This window comes from Mus musculus, chromosome 16 (genome assembly GCF_000001635.26).
Source record: "Mus musculus strain C57BL/6J chromosome 16, GRCm38.p6 C57BL/6J".
NCBI classification, from domain to species: domain Eukaryota; kingdom Metazoa; phylum Chordata; class Mammalia; order Rodentia; family Muridae; genus Mus; species Mus musculus.
Window position 1 is genome coordinate 12,764,075 of NC_000082.6, and position 23,875 is coordinate 12,787,949.

At 41.5% G+C, this 23,875-nt stretch overlaps 1 long non-coding RNA gene across 1 annotated transcript in view; it reads right to left on the reverse strand.

Moving 5' to 3' along the window:
• Window positions 1-1,719: 1,719 nt before the first annotated feature.
• The window catches only part of 4930414F18Rik, a 69,149-nt gene continuing 46,993 nt past the window's right edge, over window positions 1,720-23,875 (reverse strand). The window contains exons 2-3 of the long non-coding RNA XR_875912.3: window positions 3,089-3,241; window positions 1,720-1,952 (exon numbers count right to left, since the gene is read on the reverse strand). This is a non-coding gene — a long non-coding RNA (RIKEN cDNA 4930414F18 gene). The remainder of the gene's footprint in view (window positions 1,953-3,088; window positions 3,242-23,875) is intronic.

Genomic DNA, 23,875 nt, shown 5'->3' on the forward strand with positions numbered 1-23,875 from the left:
AGGAGGAGGACGACAACGAAAGAAGAAGAAGGAGGAGGAGGAGGAAGAGGAGGAAGAGGAGGAAGAGGAGGAGGAGGAAGAAGAAAGAAGGAGGAGGAGAAGAAGAGAAGGAGGAAGAGGAGGAAGAAGAAAGAAGAAGGAGGAGAAGGAGAAGAAAAGGAGGAGAAGGAGAAGAGAAGGAGAAGAAGAAGAAGGAAGAGGAGGAGGAAGAGGAGGAAGAGGAGGAGGAGGTGTGGAGGAAGGCAGCAGTTGGCTGGGCTCCCTTCTCTGCTTCCTTCCTAGCCACTGTGAGCTAGCAGTTCCCCACCAGCTCTTTCACAATCACAGCCACCACACTATATCCAAATAGCCATGCGCAGCTCTCTGACAACATAAACCAAAATAAAATTTCCCACCTTTTATGTTGTTTTGGTCATGTATTTTGTTACAATAATTATAAATTCACAGTTTGAAGCTGAATGTGTCCAGTTTGCCTGAATTCAGCTAGAGGTAAAGGTCAGAAGTGAATCAAGGACTAGGTGATCAAAAGAACTGCAGAGGAGATACCCTGTTCTTCCCAATATGATTATGTTACCAGGAAAAACATAGACAAGAGAGAAATAACTCGCAAGTGCAAGGGTTGGAAGGCAGCATGCAACACAGATCCTGTCTCCACTAGGAGATCTATGTGCTGTTTCTAAGGGTGTCCAACCATGCCAGCATTCAGAGTGAAACATTTCACCACTTCCTTGGGCAGCTTGCCACATGTAACAGCCTTCACACTTTTAAATGCACACAAGGCTACAATTGAATACTGGAAGAACCAACCCACACAATGTTACAAAACATAATTGTTAAAGCTCTTATTAGAAAGTTGAATGGGAATCAAAGCCCAAACATAGGTAATTAGCTTCTATGCCTCCTTGATTACACTATTGTGGATTTTTTTTTTTTTTTTGGCTGCAAAGAAATTCCTAAACTGTAAGTAACACTACAGCTATATGCACAATGAAAGAGATTCAGAGACAAGAATGGCAGCATTTGATAATGGTACAGGTAACAGAGGGTCTCATAAAAGCACAAGGAACTGGAAAAGTAACAGCCTCAACTCTTTTTTGTCTTAATTACAACCCTGACAGTCCAGCCCAGGAATAGAAAATCAAGCATCACTTTTTTTTTTTTTTTTTTTTTTTTTTTTTTTGTCTAACCCCATAGTGATATTCCCCATGAGTTGATCATCACTTTCAACACAAAAGGGAACATAATTCTTTACTTTCTTCTACTCAAGCATGTATTTTCTGGTAATAGTTGAAAAGATAAAGAAACTTACAAGACTTTAATGTTTGTTTGTTTGTTTGTTTGTTTGTTTTTTAAAAAACTAGTCATTTTAAGAAGTATTTCTCCTGTGCTTAACACACATTTGTGTCCCGTTTTGGTGATTGCTCAAATATTGCTGAACACTTTGAGACTACACACACACACATATTTTGTGTGTCTGTGTGTGTATGTGTATGTGTGTTGTGTGTGTGTGTATGTGTGTGTATATATATTACACATATATAATACGTTGTTTGTTTGTGAGATTTCTTTGAGACAGGGGCTCATGCAGCCCAAGATGGATTCAAATTTCCTATGTAGCTGAGAATAACTTGAACTCCTGATCTTCCTGCCTCTATATCTCCAGTAGAATTACAGGCATGTGCCACCATATTCAAATTCCATACACTGTTTTATGCTTCCATTATCTTTGTGGTATCAACTTATTTGACCCACATAACTACTCATTCTGTTGTAACCATGCCCATTTCAGACTCAAAAGGACTGAAGTGGAGAAAATGTGATGGGTTTGTCCATTTAATGCCACAACTTGAAAATAGCTCACCTGAAACCTCGAGGTCTAATCCTCTCCCCTTTCTCCATGTTTCCTATCACATTATAAGTCCAAATTCAATCTGTGACAGGGACACAAGTCTCTAGACAGAGGAAGAAGTTGTTTTACAATACATTGGTGAAAATTATATACTTGCAGTGTTTTGAAACTCAAAAATAAGTCTATTCAGAAAGGAAAAAAAAATCACAGTTGTAACGGGAAAAAACTACCAAATGTATACAGTATAGGAATCCATTGCTCTATTACAATATAGATCTAAAAGTGCCCCCCTTCAAACCCAGATGCGTGAAGGTTCCCCACTGCAACATTAATAAGAGGTAGGGCTTCCAGAGTGTGATTATATCTTGATGACTCTGACCTCATCAATGGAATAATAAATTAATAGATTCATAATTTGGTAGAATTACTGGGAGGTGGCAGAAACTTTAGAATGTGGGGCCTACTTGAAGGAAGTAGGTCACTGAGTAAACGCCATCCCTCCTCTAGCTGAGAGCCTCCTATCTCCTATGGTGTGACCAATCTATGTTACCACACATGCTCCTAACTGTGGTGCTTCCCCTCACCATGGACTCAGAATTAATGGAGCCAAGTGAGTATAAACTGTCTTCTCTGAGACTGTGAGCCAAAAAAGCCTTTAATCTTCTGAATTGTTTTTCTCAGGTTCTTTCTTACACTGGTGGGATGGTGACTCAACCACCTGCACTGAAATAAGAACAGAAATAATAAATGTCTAGAATATCATATGTATCAATAGCAGAGATGTCTAGGCCAGTGGGTCTCTATTTAGGATGGTGGCCTGCACAGTGATGAAAGGACTGTCACAAGTTGCCCAGGGACAGAGGCATGTAGCCAAATATACATGACTAACACAAAGCTGCTGCTTAATGCCTAGTAAATAATAGTATTCAATAGATTAACGTGGTCACTCCAAGAATATTGTGTTTATACTGGCCATTGTATCTCTACAAATGTAGAAATAAACCAAACCAAACTCAGCAAGTTTCCGGGTCTGACAGTGAGAAGTGGCTGTCTGGTAGATGGGGAACTGTAAGGAACAAGATATAAATGACATAAGGAAATGATACCATGGCGGAACGTAACCATGGAAACAAAGCCTATAGTGTGTGCATGAGTATGATAATATTGAAGTAAGGCAAATGCCCAGTGAAGTAATGTGTGAATGCCTTAATTAAGATTGGCTAAGAGTAGCTTAAATACCTTGTCTAGCCATGGCAAATCACTCGCTCCCAGAGTCCCGAGTCCCACAAAGATGCCAACATGCTGAGAGATCGAGTCCACCAGAATCCACCAACCCGGATGCCTGCCACCGAACAAGATGAGCCCGCACCGAGGACCGAGCTCCAGCTGGGCCTGAAAGCAGAAGGACACAGCTCGAACCTTACTCAACGTGCCACCATTGAACCAGGCAAGACATGGGCCTGACCAGAGGTTAGTGAAGTGTGTGTGTGTGTGTGTGTGTGTGTGTGTGTGTGTGTGTGTGTGTGTGAATGAATGTGATCCCATTTTGCTACTTATTTGTTTCTTGCTACTTATGAATAAATAAACTATTATGATCTGACCTCTGAGTCTGAGGCTTCCTTCTTGCTTCTGTCCTCAATCCTAATTCGTGACAAGAACAAGGCCCCAAGGGAGTCCTCGGCTGGCTTTTTATTCTGTGAAATGTTGGTGTTATATTATATAAGCATCAGTCATGGGATAATGTCCAATCAGGTCCTTTTCCAAAGCTTCTTGGACCCTAAAGGAATAAGATCACTGGCAAGCTTACAAATTACAATCTTGGATATAAAAATTGTCCTGTCCCTCATGGAAATCATAAGAGATCCAAAGAAATATCGAGATGACTGAAGCCCCTTGGTCATTTTATAGTTGGATGTTTTATATTCTGGAAATGAGAGGGGAGAAAAGATTGTGGTAGATGGCACTATTTGCTTCCCCAGCAGCTGTAACCATCGCTTTTCTCTCCTCTTAAGGAAGTATCTCTAATGATGACCTTTGTGCTCCCTAGTGAGAAGTTAAACTTAACTTTAAGACAGTCTGGCACCTCCCTTGTCTCTAAGGAGTGCAAAGTGGATACATTTGGAGGACACATTTGGAGTTCCAGAGTCCAAAAAAGCATCCTCACTCCTGACACCGACTGCAAGTCCAGGGGTCTTCTAACACCCTGGGCTGGCCTTGGTGACACACAGTACCCCATGAACAGGTAGCTATGAACCTGAGTCAAAGCAAACCTCTTCTTCCTCAAGTGGGGTTCTTCAGGTTTCTTGTTACCACAGTGCACAGCGAATAACATGGTGTGGAGAGCCTTTGGGGGCCGCTTGCTTCTAGATACTTGTGAGGAATTTTATATGGAGCCAGGACAGAAGGGAGGTCAAGGCAGGGATCTGGCTTGTGGGCCTGGTCTCAGGAAATAGGCCCAGATTAAGAACATTTACATTTGAGTTAATGCAAAACATCCCTTTTGTCTTGATAATCTCTCCAGCACCTTAGAACCCAGGTTTATAGAATTTTGTTTATTGCCTTGCTTATTCCTTGACCCAGAACTGATCTTATCATTTTGCATCACTTAAAAGAAGACTAGAAAAAACAAAAACAAAAACAAAAACAAAAACAAAAACAACTTTCAGCCTCAGAACTGGCTGGGATCTTGCTACAATGTTGTCTAATTATCTTTTTTCTTTTCAATTCTCATTCCTGCCCTGTAGAACCTGTTGACTGACTGAGCTGTCTCAGTCACCACAGCAGGATCCTGGGAAGCCTGTCTGAAGTTCAGTGTTCTTCCCTCCCTGTGTGACTATGAGCAGCTCTCTCAATGGTTCTGAACCCACATTTCCTAATCTGAGAGAGACTGAAAAAATGACTTGCTTAATTAACAGTATTTGGGGAAAAATCATGTGATAACTTTTGCCTTTGAGGAAAAGAACCCCCATTAAAACAACCTTAGCAAGAAACAGAAGCTCATTTGGTGGCAGATGATGCATGTGCACATTATCTCAAGGCCACATGGCAGTGCTGAGGTAAACAGCTTACCTGGGGTATTACAGGGGCCCTTTGGGAGGAGCTACCCCAGACTGAGTGCAGGTCTATTTCCCTAGTTACATCTTAAAGAGTGGATTGTTCACATGGTGTGAACTGAGGAGGGCTCTAGAATGAAGAGGTAAAGAGCAACATGAAACATACATAAGAATATTTTCTTCATATAGGCAAAGTACATTTCCTGAAGTGGCTTTGAATTCATTCTGTAGCTAAAGCAGATCTTCACCATACAATGCCCCCTGCCTTAGCCTAGCAAGTAACTGGAATTACAGGTCTATAAAAAAACAAGTAAACAACAACCTGGAGCACTATATCTTAATTTCTGTACAGTTCCCACCAGATGAGTAACTGAGAAATGGACAGATGCATGTTATTGAATATACACATGCATAAAAATATTACACAAACTGAAGGAAAAACAATGGATGAGTTTAGGAATCTTCAGAGATATGCTGAACACCTGTGTTCCCAGGATTTCTTGATTTTTCCCTGTGGTTTTAATACCTGAACTAGAGAGGCACATTTGGAGAAACTTGCTTTGAGTAGGTCATCTTAGAGCTAGAACACAGCTCAACACTACATTGTTTGCCTAAGCAACACACACACACACACACACACACACACACACACACACTCATATTATTATCCACATTTTACAGGTGATGGAACTAAGACTCTGGAAGGTTATCACTTTCCAAGGGATGCACAGTCTCTAATGATGGAGAGGAGTTTATAGTCTAATCTGACTTCAAATCTCAGATTCCAATCATTTTTTAAAATAATATTACATTTTGAAAAAAAGCATCATCTGGTTTTGAAAGAAAATGAAATTTAAGACTTGTGATCCATGTAACTCATGTCAATTAGTCCAAAGAGTTGTTTGCAAGCTTAGAAGCCTGGGGCTGAGAACATTGTGGAGCAGGCCAAGACATGCCAGTGCAGGCCTGTCGTTAAGACATTCCTGAGGCTGCTTGGCCATAAAGATAAAGAGAATGACATGTCTGGACTGGCCCGGTGCCTCCCTATCTCCCGCCCTTCTGACATGGGTTAAATGTTAACCAATGCTCTGCTGTTACCTCGATCTGCACGTACAGTCTGCTGATGTTTAAATGAACCAATCATGTGAAACCGCACCAATTCCTCCCCCAGCCCCAGACCCTTTTCTATAAAAACCCCTAGCTTTCAAGCCACGTGGCTGACAACCGTTGTCTCCTGTGTGAGATACGTGTCAGTCCGAGCTCTGTCATTAAACTACCTCATGTGTTTGCATCAAGACGGTCTCTCATGATTCTGTGGTTGCATGCCGACTCGGGATACGAGTGATGGTTTCCCCACTAGGTTCTTTCAATTTCACTGATGGTTTCTAGATGTTATTGAGACACATAAAATCATGCATGACCTTGAAGTCATGCTTGAAGCGATAGTATGGACAAAACACAGAGACAGGAGGGAAGAGGAAATTTGTCAGCACACAACCTAGAGTTGTATAAAAGCTTACAGAAACCAATACATGTGCTAATGATGAATTCTGTTGAGCGTGTTCCTCCTTCAGTGGGTCCATTGCTTTGTAAACAGTGCCTGCTGTAGGTGAATCACAGCACATTTTCACAGCAGCCTAACCCTTCCATGAATCTTATGAATGGAACCAAGCTGCCAAGCTCTACAGTAAGTGGCACGCGACGTAGTGTTACCCTAAATCAAGCTTTCTGTGGCTAATTTTTCACTGCATAGCAGGCTCTAATTTAGCTGTCAGACCCTAGGTCTTTTGCCAACGCTAATGCAGAATTGTGGCAGGGGTGATAATTATCTCCAGACTCTAGTACCTCCTTCCTTTACCTTCTGGCCACAAATACTCAGCAGCTTCAAGATAATTTCCTCTCTTATTTTCTTCATTAGTTTGCAAACTACTACTGCCAACAAAACAACCCATCTGATCAAAAATGTCAACATAGAGTGCTTAAAATATTAAAACTGTCAAATAAAGACTCCATTTTTACATACCAGTTCAGTGAGGTCACATACATGGAAAATGATTTCTAAAATTAGATTGTGTAGATTACAAGGTTGCTGGGATTTTCTTTTAGGCCTATAAAATCAAGCCCCACAATGATGGCTCTAGTTCTTGTTGGTTCAATGTCTTTGAAATCGGCTTCCTATTGTTCCTTGGACAAGATTGATTTTTGTCTTAATGGTAATGTCAAATGTTCTACACTCAAATGAAGGCTCCATGGCTTTTGCACTCAGTGAAACTAACAAGAAAATTACCTGAAAGAAAAGACTAGAATTTAGCTTGCTGTTCGTATTTTTTTCTCCCCACCATTAAACAATGCAGACAGACGGTGCAGCCTGTCCACCAACGCTTATTATCTGGGGTGCTGTTCTCTAGGAACCCTCATAGGCTGAGCACCTTGATTCAACTATAGTAACGAAATTTGTAGATTGGAATGACAGTGACAGAGATAATTGGAAATCTGAGAGGAAAGGGAGTTTGCCTGTGGTAGGACTGAGCTCCAGGAAGAGACAGAATTAAATGAGATGTCACATCCACAGGCAGAACTCCCAAACAGAATATTTGTCCAAATGAACACTATTATATCTGTAACTTGGATCTATAGAAAAGGAACACTTTCCTAAGTCCCTCCACTTGGACTAGTTAAAGGAGGTTCTTGCAAGAGGGCCAGTAGATGGGTGTGGATTGTTGAAGCTCACCTCCTCATGGTAAGAGAAGTTAGAATAAGGTGAAAGAAACAGCTACACATGTCATGAGCATGTGTGTGCATGCATGCATGCATAAATACATACATGCACAGACAGACAGGCTTACATGCGTGTATGCAGCATATGCATAAATATATATGTATATACATATATATATATATACATATATATATAGAGAGAGAGAGAGAGAAAGGGAGAGAGAGAGAGAGACAGTCAGACATATGATACTGCATGTGTTGTTCTGGGATATGCTAGAGAGCCAGAAATATGGAAAAGTAGACAAAGGCAGAAAACAAGACAAAGCTGCGGAGATGAACGTACAGAAGATTAATTCATTGGGAGGCAGAAAAGAAGGCAAGCAGCATTTATTTATGAATGAACAACGATTGTACATTCAAACAACGAGGACTTGGTTAGTGTCTTTGCATGCATTTTTAAAGCTTAAGTACATGTCAGGGAGAAGCAAAGGAACCAAGGATTTGCACATTCATTCAAGTGAGCAAGAGAGATTTTCAAACTACCCAGGAACATATTTGGGGGTGGGGATTAGAATTTCTTGTTCAATACAATGAGTTTTCAATAGCATTGTTTTTACTTAATATTTTAAGATTTTCTTTTTATTTTGATTTATTTTTATGTATCTGTCTGTGATTATTCATGCAGTTGCCTAAAGAGGCCTAAAGAGGGAATAGAATAGTCTGGAATTGGACTCCCAGACCAAGTAAGCCACCCAACATAGTTGCTAGGAATCAAACTTGGTTTCTCTCTGCAAGAGCAGCAAGTGGTGGTGCACGCCTTTAATCCCAGCACTTGGGAGGCAGAGGCAGGTGGATCTCTGAGTTCAAGGCCAGCCTGGTCTACAGAGTGAGTTCCAGGACAGCCAGGGTTACAGAGAAACCCCGTCTCGAAACAAAACAAAACAAAAAGTGCAGCAAGTGTTCTTAACTATTGCTGAGTCAGCTTTAACCGCTGAGTCAGCTCTCCAGCTCCTTTGTTAACTGCTGAGTCAGCTCTCCAGCCCCTTTGTTAACTGCTGAGTCAGCTCTCCAGCCCCTTTGTTAACTGCCGAGTCAGCTCTTCAGCTCTGTTATTGCATTCTCAACATTCTAGAGTTTACAGAGTTTGAGCATCCAAACCCTCTCCTGTCGTTTATTCTTCATGAAAAGCATACATGTAATAACAGCTAACAGTGAGCAGCTTCTAGGTATTAGGCATTTCACCCTGTACTTACATACATATTAATCCATTTCCTCTCTTTATACGGCTATACTAAGTGAAAACTATGAGCACCATTGTCTTAGTCAGTGTCCTCATGTGAACAGACACAATGACCACAGGAACTCTTATAAAGGACAACATTTAGTTGAGGGTGGCTTATAGTTTCAGAGGATTTGTCTGCGATTGTCATAGCAAGAAATGTGGTGGCATGTAGGCAGGCATGGTGCTGGAGAAGGAGCTGAGAGTTCTACATCTTGATCCACAGGCAGCAAAAGTGACTGCCACACTGGGCATGGCTTGATTATATATGACATACTTCCTCTAACAAGGGCATACCTTCTAAGAGTGCACTCCTCGTGGCCAAGCATTCAAACACATGAGCCTATGGCATGAACCTATGGGGCCATTCCAATTCAAACCAGCAGAGTCACCTTCATTTTGTACATGAGGAGTCTGAGTCAATAAGATCAAATAATTAATCAAAGTTTTAATAACTGGAAGACATGGAGTTGGGATGTAATATAGGCAAACCTGACAGCCCTGTTAAATATTCTTAAGACTATGGTGTCTTCAGCCCCTGCTATGCTGCCATGTACATTATGCATTTAATTCTAGTGTACAAAATAAAGTGATATGAGGATTTCCAAAGATATAAAGTGACAGAGCCAAAGACCATCTTGTAAGCTAATCATTGATAGAGATGGTGTATATTGTCATTTAGCTAGATCTCCCTGGGCATGTCTGTTAGGGACTTTCTAGACTGGGTAAACTAAGATGGGCAGAGTCGCTTTGAACATGGATTGCACTATTGTGTGGACTGGGGTCCCAGGCACAATATAAAGGAAAAGGAAATCTGTTTCCTGACTGCAGATGCAATGGAACCAGTCACCTCACACCTTTGCTGCATGATGGGCTGTGCCTGCAAACTATGAGCAAAAATAGATTCTTCGTCCTTAAGTTGCCTTTGTCTGCTATACTGTCACGGAAGCATAGAAAGTTACCAATATTCCCAGTTGCCAGGAGAAGCTGGAGGAAACTAATTTCTCTACACCAATATGTCTTGTCTGTCCTAGGTTGGTGTGTATCACAGTTCTTGGGACAAATTCCCTTCCAAGCCCTTTCCATATTCCCTTGATAAATTCCTAAAAGAAAAATAAATGTAAAAGGCCTCAGAGCTAGACTCAACCAGGCCATCTGATTATTATGCCTGCCTGGCTGCTGGCTGGAGTCTGAGATGAAAATGAGTCTGTCTGTGGCCTTAAACAGGTATTATCAGCAAGGGAATGATCCAGAATAACAAAGCATGTTTAACCACTGTGACTGTAAATTTTCTAGTTTTTATTGTCCACAAAGGATGCTGCAGTATAGGCAGCTGTATTGAAATATAAAAAAGGTATTCCTGGCTCAAGGCTTCAGCATATTTAGAATTACTAATGAAAACACCCACAATATTTTAATTCAAAAATTATTAATTAGTGGTAAACCTTCAATTAGCAATAGCCTCAATGGCCTTAGCTTTTTTGTTTTATACTCTCAATTCAAGAAAATAGGAATCTAATAAACCCACAGCTTCCATGTCATGAAAAAGCTAATGTTTTTCTTAAATCATTGCAGGTTAAGCTTCCTTTATTTGTATGCACTATTTGGGACTTTTTTCTGGAAAGCATGACTATGAAAGCTGGTCTCTAAGCTTTTTCAAGCTTATGCCTTTTTGGTGGTGGTCGCTATGAGCTTTTCTACAAAACACTCTCAAGTTGTGTTTTGTTTATCAAGGTTCAGAAAAATTGGACCTGTTCATTTGAATATGAAAGAGATAGGAATGGGTAGATAGATTATAGTTAGACAAAAGATAGGTAGATAGACTGATGACAAGGAGATAGATTTTATTTAATATTTATTTTTATATATTTTATAAATTTACATATATTAATATGTTATTACATTTTATATATTATGTTTTATATTAAATTATTATATATTACATTATATTGCTTACATAATGCATCACATATTTTATATAACATAAAATATATACCATATTATATAGTATATATCAACATTATATAATTATAAATTATATTATATTTCATATTTTATATAATATAAAGTATATTGCATATTATATAATATGGACTATAAATATAATACATTATATATATATATATACATATATATATATATACCCAACCATAGAAGAAAAATGCATAATAAAAACATCTTTGCTAGTCTTCATAAGAACACTGCAGGAAACAATTGTATTTGTTTGGTTGATTGGATTTGGGTTTTTGAGACAGGTAGTGTGGCTGTCCTGGAGCTTGCCACATAAACCAGGCTGGCCTAGACGTCTCAGAGATACCTCTGACCCTGCTTCTGGAGTGCCGGGATTAAAACCATACAGCAGCGTGCCCAACAGAGCAGTTAATCCTGAGTCTGAGGGATGTTACATAATATTTGTCTCCAGGTACTCAGTTTAAACATAAACGAAATGTTGAAAATGATGATGGTGGTGGTTATGGGTTACAGTGACACTGGTGATGATGGTGGTGGTGGTCATCCTGATTATGATGATGGGGATGGTGCTGGTAAGGGTAATAATTATGGGATATTGATCACTAGTCACAACAATTATTTTATCATCTATATGAGTTTGGAGAGGTGGTTCAACAAGTAAAAATACTCAGTGCTAAGTCTGACCACCTAAGCTCATCCCTGAAATAAGCATCTTAGAATAAAAGTGACTTCCAGGAGTTCTCCTCTGACTTCCACACAAGCAAGCACCAAGGAAAGCCACCCCCCCAAGCCCTTCCTCCCTCCCTTCTTCCCTCACATAGTAAATAAAAATGCAAGAAAAATACTAGAATATCAGTGTGCTGGACATTGCAGTTGCAGTTCTTATATGTATATATTATGTCATCAGCACAATAACACAACTTTAACTGACACTCTCTAAAATGAGGAGCTAGAAGACCAGAACACTCATTCTGCATAGCACAAGCCACAAAGACAGAAATGCTGGTGAAAAGGTCAGCTTAGGAACTTGGGGAAGGTCATGAAATACTTGCCCCCCTGGAAGAGAGAGGCTAATTAACATTTCTCAGAAAACAGGGCAGGAACCAACCTGCAGGTGGGAACACATTCCTCAGGACTGACTGTTGTCCACCTTCAGACAAAAGAAGTCCTTGTCACCTCATTCCCTAAAGACCAGTCAGTTTAAAGGGTTCACTGTTCCGACAATCATATTGTGCATAGTTGCTGATGCTCTATTCTGCCCCTGGAAACCATATAAAAACTTGCCAAACGAGTGCTTGTGGTCACTGCCTCTCTTATGGGTCTGGAACAAACCCTGTGCACTAGAACAATAAATTCTTCTTGCTTTTTGCATCAATCCTGGCTCTGTGTGGTTCACTCAGGGGATCCCCAGTAAGCTAAGGCACCCCGGAGTCTTACACTGGCTACTTCTGTCTGTATCAAGAACCCACAGTACCCCATTGCCTAGTAGCATAGCATACCTTGCCTTTATTCATATGGCCTTTTAAATTTTTAATCAGCATTGAACCCCAACCTCATCAGCTCTGTGATTCTTTCAGATAGCTATTGAGAGCTCTATGAGATTTTTAGTACCCTTCTGATTTTATGGTTGCCCACAAAAGCCACAACTACGGAACATCAGAAAGACTGTGCTGTGAAATATCTCCTGGGTATTATATTTTAAGACTCAAGTAAATAACAGCCTCTTTTAAGATGTAAATAACACTGAAAATTTTAAGCCTATTAGAAAGTCACAGCTCAGATAATTCATTTAACCATTAATAGTGTACTCAGTGGGAATGTGACTGTCACCAATGAGCCAGGGCCTTCTTTGCATTTAGCTTGGAACACTGCAAAAGAGAAAGGGGAAATTTTTTTCCCAATTGTTGACTAGGTCTGGGTTTGTGGAAAAATCATAAGAATAAGGCAAAATTAGTTACTATGCATTTATCAAAACTAATCAACCAGTATTGGTAGAGTAATATGAGCAATGATTTGTTTATAGTTAATTCAGGTTTGGAGTTATGCCTTTATTATGTTAGGGTTTTGTCTTTTACTGTTTATTGTAATGCTAAGTGCTAGCGTCTGAGATTTGAAGTCTGCAAGTAGCCTACAGGGCCCTGCCCCCAGTTAATTCTGATTGGTAAATAAAGATGCCAGCAGCCAACAGCTGGGTAGAGGAGACTAGGCAGGTTTAGGTTCCCCAGACTTGATAACAGGAGGAAGGATCAGGGGACACAGAAGCCATTATGGAGTAAGAACTGCAGGAGAGAAGCAAGGAAAGCACCCTGGGCTCTGGGCCAAGAGACCATGGTCCAGAGGGCTGACCAATTGCAATTCAGAGCAGCCCAGATGAAACACAGTAAGTAATAATAGGGTTATAGATAGAAGGTAGATTCTAATAACATGGAGGGTAGGCAGCTGCCCAGCTATTGAGCCACTTAAGGCATATTAAAATATAAAGTTTGTGTTTGTATGTGTTCTTCATTCCGGGAGCATAAATGGTCAAAGGCAGGAAGGAACCTCGCATCAGGATTTTTTTTTTTAACTATTTGTTACAATAGGATTAACTTTGTGTCCATCTGATGTCCTCTCTCTGCTCCAGGATTCCAAGTGGGCACAGCATCACATTTAACAACAGTATCTCCTTAGCATCCTTTGGTTGTGGCACTACATGTTTGGTTTTTTTGGTTCTGTTTTTTTTTTTTTTTTTTTTTTTTTTTTTTTTTTTTGGTGGGGGGGGTGGTTTTTCGAGACATGGTTTCTCTGTATAGCCCTGGCTGTCCTGGAACTCACTTTGTAGACCAGGCTGGCCTCGAACTCAGAAATCTGCCTGCCTCTGTCTCCTGAGTGCTGGGATTAAAGGTGTGTGCCACCACGCCCGGCTAACATGTTTTTTATAATCTTCAGTTTGTCAAGTATATGTGGCTGTTCCTGTAGGATTATAAGAGGAAGAACACTGAGGTAGAGAGATCTGACATGGAGGACACTCACTGTTTAACTGGCTGAACCCTGTTGAGCCTTACCTTGGTCTCAACAGAGTACTGTCTTCTAAGTTTCTCCATTTACAGGTATGGTAGCTACTTTACACACTGCTGTGCAATGGAAGAGATGAAGGTTTACTTGGTCTTACATTTCAAATATCCAATATGGTGGGAAAGGTGTGCTGGCAGAAGCATTCAGCCACTGGACACATTGCACTCTCAGGAACTGGAGAGTGAACAGGAAGTATGGCCAACCCATAAGATTCTAAGATTCAAAGCTCATCCTTAGTGGCCCACTTCCTCCATCAAAGCTCTGCTTTCTAGTATTACACATTTCCAAACAGTATTGCCATCTGTGGGCCAAATGTTCAAACTCATGAGAGCCTCTGGGGGGCATTTGCCTTGCAAACCTCAACATAAAGCTACTCTTTTTCTTCCTTTGCATACCATACTCTTTAAAAGAAAGTACCATACTCATGGAGTGAAGACTCACATTCCCTTCTTGAAGAAGTAGTAGCTATATACATTATTTGGGTTGCTCTTTATTGTTTATTGATTTGTTCAGTTTATTTATATGAGTAAAGACTCATGGGTATTTATTTTATGCTGTGGTGTGCTATCTAACACTCCTTTATTCTTGTGTTTCTAATTGTTTCAACTCTGACCATCACCACTAAGGACTCTTTGAACTGACTTATGTATATATTTGGCTCCACCTTTGTAGTATTTTGTCTTTAGTGATTCCATACTTCCTGTCATCTAAGGTGCTAGAGTTTTGTCCTGTGAATTTTTTCCTCATCTTTCAATCACATCTCTTCAAAGAGCCCTAGATTCTTTTATTAGAATTTGGCATTATTAGAAAATGCTATTGTAACAAGAATATACTGGTTCTTGGGGTGCTAGTTGCTACTGGAGTGTCATTGCTTCTAGGTCACCACAGCTGGCAAAAGAGTATTAACAGTGGATAGATGAAGAAAAATAAATGACAGATAGGTGGCTGGATGGATAGATAAACAGACAGACAAATAGATTTTCCATAAGCACTTCTATTAGTTCCAATCATCGCATCTTTGTTGGTTAAAATGAATCTGTACAAGTCACCGAGATCAATTGAAGAAGTGTGGCTGCCAGCAGCCACGAGAAGTGGGTACCTGGAAGGAGAGCTGAGGGTGGATGGGAAGGACGGACAAGAGAGGAATGAGGCCAAAGCTTCTGATCAAGGCCCAATGTTTAATTCTTAAGTCTGAATTTGAAGGAAGAAGCCCTTCCCCCACTTTGCCAGGATCTGGTCAGGAAAATAAGCTCAGCTGCTCAGCAGGTAGTGGCTTCTTGCAGGAAGATGCAGATGTGGCAGACAATAGACTTCGCCTAGGTCAGAAGACTCCACCCTAGATGGGCTAAGCAACTGTGGCAAAACAAGGTCTCATTTAGCCTGCTCAAGGCACAAATAAGAATCAATTAGAGTTTACAGGATGGCTCAGTGACCAAAGGCCAAGCCTACTGACAAGCTAATCCCTGCAAGTTGTCCTCTGACTACCACACACACATTACCTGCCCACATATCAGAAATAAATAAATGCACTTTTATTCTTTTAAAAAGAATCAGTTACATTTGAACCCAAGTAGGTGGAAAAGCTGTAGAGATTGCAAAGTGTTGCAGTCTTCCTGAGAAACTGAAATGTGGCATTATTCTTCAGAGTCATGGATGGAAACAAGGTAACAGGTGAAAAGGCACAGTGAAGCATTCCGGAAGCCACTGGTTTAAACCACCAATAGATGAAAGAATTAGCAAAAGTGGTTTCCTAATCTCTCATACCATTATACCATTAGGGTTTTCCTAAAATTTTTAATTTGATTCTATGTTCACTTAGAACCCAACAGCAGCAGAGCTGATATATTAAAAATAAGATTAAGTGGAGTCACCTATTAACCCATTAACAAAACTATTAACAAGATCTAGGTAAGAAGAAAAGTCCAGGTGTATGAGACACTCAAGACACTCAAGGAGACTGGAAATCACCTGTTAGATCCAAAAATCCAAGGTCCAGGAGTCAGTCCACAAAAAAACGAGAGTCAGAGAATAAGGAATCAGTCCACAAAAAAACTGAAAGATCCACAACGTGAGGACTCCCCCACGTTCTGACTCAGGAGAGGCGACACCCCAAAATCACCCACAAGAAACGGTCTTGCTGCAAACTGCAAGAGGATTTTTATTCAAGAGCGCTCTAGGGCCCACGGTCATACACCATGCAGGGGTAGAGTACCATGGCGCCCCGAGTAGCTGGATAAGGGGGTATTTAAAGGAAGAAACCACAACTCAAGGAGGTGGGAAGGGCGTTATTGGAAAATACCAAAAATACCAGTTAAGAGTCACAAGGAAGTGCAAAGTTACAAGAGTCACGAGGAATACCTGGTAATTGTGAGGGTTATTTCTCAAGACAGTTTCTAAGAGCCCCTAACAATAGCACATTTGCATAGCGGGTTCCAGCAATGGTCAGGGTGACTTTCTTTGAATGAGCACTCTTTGAACCCAGGAAGAGGGTGGGTGGAGGAATGTCGCTATCTGTTTTATGATTAGCATACTTTCACAAAGGCCACATTCCCAAGCCTGGGCCTAAAGGCCTAGAATTTTGTTTTTACTTTGTTATACTTTCAAAACGAGAGTCAGAGATTGATGCAAACTGCAAAAGGCTTTATTGATCCGACGTGCACTGGGGTCTCCAGCACAATCAGCTAGGAAGACTCTGAATCACAGAGGCACACATCTTTTATACACTCTACAAAACACAACAATGACAGGGTAATGGAACAGAACATAGTTGGGCAAGAGCCTGTGGTCAAGATTGTGGTTTTTTTCCCATTATCTGCAAGGGAACATGGGGAACTATCACACAACCCCTCCCCATCCTGTGGTTGGAACATGGGGAACTATCTCACGACCCCTCCTATCTTGTGGTTGAAACATTTCCCAGCATGGGGTCCAGTGCAAAGTTTCTATAGTCATCATGAGCTTGTTCTTGTTAAGTAACCTATATATTATATTCCTACATTCCTACAACCTCTCCTTTTCCCCTCCCACCATGAGATTATTTTTATTGCATTTCTACACACCAAATCTGACACGGGTAATGGAAGACCTATGATATGTACAATACCTTGCCAGGCACTTATGTTAGAATGTCATACAGCAATATTCACCATTCAAAATAGCAGTACATTTAGAATATATAAATGTGTATTTGATCTTGGTCTTTGTCTTTTTCTGACTGGTCCTTAGAACAGAGTCAAAGACCATTATACTTCCCAGAGTGACAGGTGATGAAGTTGTGTGAAGAGATTTCTGAGAGCCTGTGAGAGAACTCCAAGTAAACAAAACAAGAGTCTTTTAATTTCTCTTCCTCCATGACTTTGGGTGTTCTTGGGATACACTTTCTTGTTCCTCCCAGGTATAATAAGAGGAGTGGCTTTTGCTTTAGATAGCCATCATCTTACCCACTATCATTCTGAGTGACATTTCCAGGCTTGGCTGGTCTTCCAGAATGTATACAGAAATAATCTGACCTTGCTTTCTAGATGCTAAAAGCCTGAACTCATGTGATCTTGCCTTTGTGGCTTTGTACAACTACGACTTGAAATCAAACGAGCTTTGCTCACATGACTTTGCTTAACCTTCAGAATGCCCTCAGTGTATAAATTGTCTGAGACTGAATAAAGTTGACTATGGCATGAGTCTGCCCCATTTTTAGACTCCATTCTCCCAGGTTTATGCGGCCAACAAAAGTGGCAACAGTGGCTAATGACCTAATCATCCAAGCCCAAGTAAAGAAGCCTTCTTAATAGTTCTGAACACCAAAGCTCAGGGAGCTTCCTAACTATGACCATATCAATGGTCTAGGGTGTTGATGTACGATGACTACATCAAAACAACAGCTCCTGCAAAAGGGACAATTCTAAACCTTGCAGTTCTCACAAGTCTTCATGTGGCTGTTTATGTAATATCTGTTAATGTAGTGATATTAAATATAGTACCTTACAAAGTAAACACATTTTCTATGCTGTTAGTCCTCAGAAGAGCAGTCTCTCTAAGAACATGTCACAGGCATCGAGCATCTAGATAGGGTGCTTGAAAGATATTTGACTGTTAGATGGACTAGAAAAGCTATCAGCACAAATTTCTCTGTTGAACAAATTGAATCAGCCAAAAGAAAGGCTCTCTCTCTCTCTCTCTCTCTCTCCACACACGCGCACGCGCGCGCACACACACACACACACACACACACACACACACACACACACACACACAGTAGAAAACACATCATCCCCTTGAATGTTCAATATTCGCATTGATATAAGTCTTGCTTCTATCATGGGACATGACATGCTCTTTGGCTTGAGGAGTTTGAGCAGTAATTGTGTAAATTACTTTTCTCGGCCATTACCAAATACCTGACAGCAGCAACTTACAGGAGGAAGGATTTATTTCAGCTCATGGTACAAACAATGCAGTTCATCACAGAGTAAAGAGCGAGGAGCCTGGGAGTGGTTCAAGCTTATGGCTCAGCTTTCTTGCATATTCAAGTTTGCAGAAACAGAAAGGGAGATTGGAAATAAAGACAGCCTAGAACCCTCAATGCCCACACTTCTCAGATAATCATAGTCACTCTGAAGGGAATGAAGGGTTGAAGAAAAAGCAGCCTGGGCATGCATAACTGCAGTAGGTGATCCTCTACTTACTTAGAAACCACCCTCTTTTAAAAAAACTGCACTTTTGGGAGAGGGCTCAGTGGGCACAGTTCCTTTTCCATAAGAATAAAGACTGGAATTAGTGAGCTTGGGACATAAGGCAGGACAGATGGGGCAGTTGCCTGTGCTCCCAGTTACTCAAGAGGCAGAGACTGATTTCCAGGTGTCTCGGTATTTTACTGCTGTTAAGAGACACCATGACCAACATAACTCTTATAAGAAAACATTTAATTGGGGATCACTTACAGTTTCAGAGAATTAGTCCATTGTCATCACAGAGGGGAGCATGCCTCAATAAACAAAGTGGAGAGAGACACCCAGAATTTCTCAAAGCAGTTTGACTGTGTCTGTTGCTTATTTTTTCTCACAGAAGTGATTATACACACACTATTTCAGGATTATGCTCTTCATCCCAGGAGTGACACTGATCTCTCTCTTGTCTGCTCAGGCTGCTGTAACAAAGCACTATCAACTGGGTGGCTTAAATAGTAGAAGTTTATTGTTGAAACTTGGAGGCTGGAGTTTGACACTGAGTGCAGCATGGCTGAGCTCAGGTGAAGATTCTGTAGCTTCTCACAGAACAGGAGACCACAGCTCACTTTCTCTCTCTCTCTCTCTCTCTCTCTCTCTCTCTCATCTCTTTCCTGACAAGGAACCCATTCTATAAAACCAGACTTCACTCTTTTGATGTCACTGAACCCTAATTACTTTCAAGAAAGCTCTCACCTGCAAACACCACCACATTATGATAATGTTAGGGCTTTGAGATATGAATGGAAAGTACCTAATCTACACTCTGCACACACACAGCATCTTCTGCATATATGAATTATCACAGCCAAGAAGGTGTGTGAAGCCACTGACTTGGATGCAAAATATAGTGGCAAGCTAGATACCCATAGATGAGAAAATCCTGCACCTGGGTGCAGAAGCTACTCTGTCTGTCTCTGGCTCAGAAGTAAACCAAGCACCTGCTGATGAGATGGACAGCCCTGTTTCTTTATGTTTCTTTAGCTCAGTTTCTACAGAAACTACACCTCACAAAAAGAGATCAAACTTGAAGTACATATCAAGCTTGATGCAATGGTCCAGCCAAGAAAATAATAAGAGTGAATTGCAAAACCTCTGTGAAGAAACACATCTCCACAAGTCCCCTAGCTGAACTGTGACAACAGAGGAGCCACCATTGAAAAGCCTGTGCCTGTGCCACCCAAAGCCTGTGCCACTCCCAGAAATGGACTCTCCAAGTAAGGTCAACTGCCACTTGAACACAGAGACTTCTGAACAGACCTCTCATGGCCCTCAGCTACCCAAGTGACTGCTTTTGAACTTGTCCATGGTAGGTGACATGAGGCAGAGACAAGGGCACAAGTGTTTTAGGGTCAGTGGGGGTCACAGATTAAATTCTACTTTCATCTCTTGCAAATTACCATAAAATACAAGTTCTGGACCATGAACTTGCCCCAACAGATCTTTGCAGATCTGTAAAAGAGATCATAATGTGTTTCTCCCTGGAAGCAGAGAGTTCAGTATTTACCATAGTTAAGTCAACTTATGTGCCCCTCTCCATAGTCTGTGAATTCAGGATTGGTTTCTTCCCCTTTGAGGCATGGAGAAGTCAGCAGCAGGATGCCTACCCATTGTCAAGCTGCTAATGAGAAGGAGCAGGCTGCGCAGTGTGCAGCTCTGAAGACTCTCAAGAAATCCCTCTTCACCCAGTGGTATTCACACTACCACTAATAAACTTTGGGTTTAGGCAGCCAGGCCTCTTTAAAATGTAAATATTTTAACTAGGACAAATAGCACATCAAAACATATCAGCCATGAAATCCAATTAGCTTAGCCTCTAGTTTTCTAAATTTCCCTGAAGGTAAAAATCACCTGGGGCACTTGATGTATCTCCTCCCCCCCCCCCCCCCCCCCCCACCTCCCAGGACACTACCCTGGAAACACTGAAACAGCAGCTTAAAAGAGGTGGGGATTTGTGTTGATAAAGCACTTTACAAGCATGTCCTCTGTTTCTGAGGCTCAGGATGTCAAGGATATCCAAAACTATACTCCAGACAATAGAGAGAATGTACCTAATGGGAATCGTGTGGCTACTTAAATTGAACCATCAGTGGAGATCACAGACTTGGTTTAATAACATATCTTCATATTGATGGAGAAACTGATGAGTGTCGGGGGAGGGTTGGGGTTGGGGGTTGCCCAAGGTCACACAGCCTAGACAGTTGAGGCTTGGGAACTAAAGTGGACATCGTGTGATGGTTAAGTTCCTCTAACATCCTTAGTTTGGAGTAAAGGGCCATCAAGAACCCAGGGAGAAGTGGGGTGTGGTAGAACACAGCTTTTATCCTAGCACTCAAGAGGCAAAGGCAGGCAGATCTCAGAGTTGGAGGCTAGCCTGGTCTACGAATCAAGTTCCAGGACAGCCAGGGCTACACAGAGAAAACCTATCTCAAACAAAACAAAACAAAAACAAAACCAGAAACAAACAAAAAGAATCCAGAGAGATCCCTGGGTAAAATGAGTGTAGGCTGCATACCAATGACTCCAGGTGATAACAAAGCCTCCTGCATTTGACTGTCAGCACCAAGAGAATAGATATGAAATGTCCTCACCAGACAGTAACAATGAACATGTGGTGAGAGAGACCAGATATACTGACAGGGCTAACTGACTCACTCCACCATACAAAACACCAAGACACCTTAGTGTGCACCATAAACCCATACAGTTTTGGTTGTCAATTAAAAGATAACATCTTTAATACATCTGTATGTATGTATCTGAGCACCCCAGGATGGAACATGAGGGGCACAAAGGGGCAAACTGAACAATTCCCTCTCTTCTGCTGGGTGGAATTGGGTTCTTACAGTCATTCATGCTTATAGAATCTTGCTCTCCTCATCTGCCTATCTCTCCCTGTTTCTCTGTCTCTGCCTCTCTCTCCCCCTCTTCTGTCTCTTCCTCCTTACAGCCTCTTACTCTCCTCAGCTGCCACTCTTTGTTTCTCTGTCTCTGTCTCTGTCTCTGTCTCTGTCTCTCTTCCTCTCTCTTCCTCTCTCTCTCTCTCTCTCTCTCTCTCTCTCTCTCTCTCTCTCTGTGTGTGTGTGTGTGTCTTTCTGCCTCTCCTTCTCTCTCTCCCCTCTCCCTCCCTCTGTCTCTTTCTGTCTATATCTCTGTCTCTCTGTTTCTGTCTCTCCCTCTCTGTGTGTCTCTCACTCTCCTTACAGCCTCTTACTCTCCTCAGCTGCTCCCCTCTCTCTGTCCCTGTCTGTCTCTATCCCTGCCTTTGTATCCCTTGCCCCTCTTTGCCCTGAGCCTTTTTACTGCCGTGTCACCAGCAAACCACAGCAATGCTTCTCTGCTCTTTTCACTTCTCTTTTCTTACTTCTCTACACAAAGTACAAAATTCTTAGAGTTCTTATCCAATGCCTGAAAAAGGCCAGATTTTTCTTTCCCTCAGTGATATCTATTTTCAGGGAAAGAATATAAATTCAAAACAAAACAGCAACAAGAATCAAACATTTCTACTTCACAGAGATGGCCAACACTATAGGCCACTCAATCTGCTTCAGTTTTGTGAAAATACACAAAAGTAACCAGGCATGAAGCAAATCTAAACTACGCATGGCTAGGGTCTGAGGTTGTAAAGCCCTGTTTCTGATCTGTGGGGCAGACCCTAAGTATCACAGAAGATTTTATTCCTCTGTACAAGCCAGCTTGTTGGAGGACATGTCTTGACCTCAACAAAGAGGTATGTAAAGGAAAACTCAAGCCAACATGAGATGCTTAACTTTGCTTTGCTATGACTGACTTCCCAGAGTAATGGGAAAGGCAACTCTGGGCTTCAGAAACAGAAGCAAGAAAGCATGAGTTCTTTCAGGCTGTGAGGGGGCAGTCAGCTCATTTGGATGGACCTTGGGGGCACAAGATAAATGCAGATGATCTCCCTCATATAAACATAGCCCTGCTACCCCTGGGAAAACACTAAGCCATGGGCCTCTTCTGATCCCTGGATTGGTAGTTTTCCAAAGTGAACAGGAGTGTGGTCTCAGATTCCTCCAAGGTGCTGAAATCTGAGAGTGTGAATGTGGAGCCAGAGATGGTACTTTCTCACTCTTCTCCATGCTGTTTACTGGATACTCCACAAAGCTCAAGAGCATTAGCCTGTTGCAAGGGAGTGAGCTCTTTCCATAGGAGGGAAGTGGAAGCACATTCTCTCAGCCACCATCAAACCTTAGCTTCAGATCCTGGCTCTGCCCCTTATGGGCTTCATGGCCTGACCTCTTGAGCCAGAATGTCCTCTTTTTAAAATTGAAAATAGATTCATTTTTATAAAATATAGTCTGATTATGGTTTTGTCTCTCTCAGCTCCTTCCTGATCCCCCTTCCCCACACACCCAAACAGAGATGGCTTGTATATACTTCACCTAGGGAGTGGCACTATTAGGAGGTGTGGCCTTGTTGGAATAGGTGTGTTACTATGGGTGTGGGCTTAAGACCCTCATCCTGGTTGCCTGGAAGTCAGTATTCTGCTAGCAGCCTTCAGATGAAGATGTAGAACTCTCAGGTCCTCCTGTACCATGCCTGCCTGGATGCTGCCATGATGATGGACTGAACCTCTGAATGTATAAGCCAACCCCAATTAAATGTTGTCCTTATGAGAGTTAACTTGGTCATGGTATCTGTTCACAGCAGTAAAACCCTAAGACAGATTTCTGGTACAAGACAAAAGTTCGTACCAGGAGTGGGGTATTGCTGTTATAGGCCTGACCATGCTTTTGTTTGGAAGATGTGGATTTTGAGACTTTGGATTTGGAAAGCAGTAGAATGCTTTAAATGGGGCTTTATGTGCTATCCTAGTAGGAAAATAGAATACTTTATTGCTGAGAGTAATATGAACTGTGCAGACCTGGCCCAAGGAGTTGCAGAGGAGAATTTCAGTATGTAGCGCATAGAGACTGTTAGTCAGGGTTTGTATTCCCACACAAAACATCATGACCAAGAAGCAAGTTGGGGAGGAAAGGATTTATTCAGCTTACACTTGCACATTGCTGTTTATCACCAAAGGAAGCCAGGACAGGAACTCACACAGGGCAGCTCACTCCCTTGCAACAGGCTAATGTGATATTTTGGTGAAGAAAGTGACTATTTTTGCTCTTGTCTGAAGAGTCTGCCTGAGGCTAAGGTGAAGAGACTCAGATTAATTGCATTGACAAAGGAAGTCTCAAAAACGCCCATCATAGATTTTATT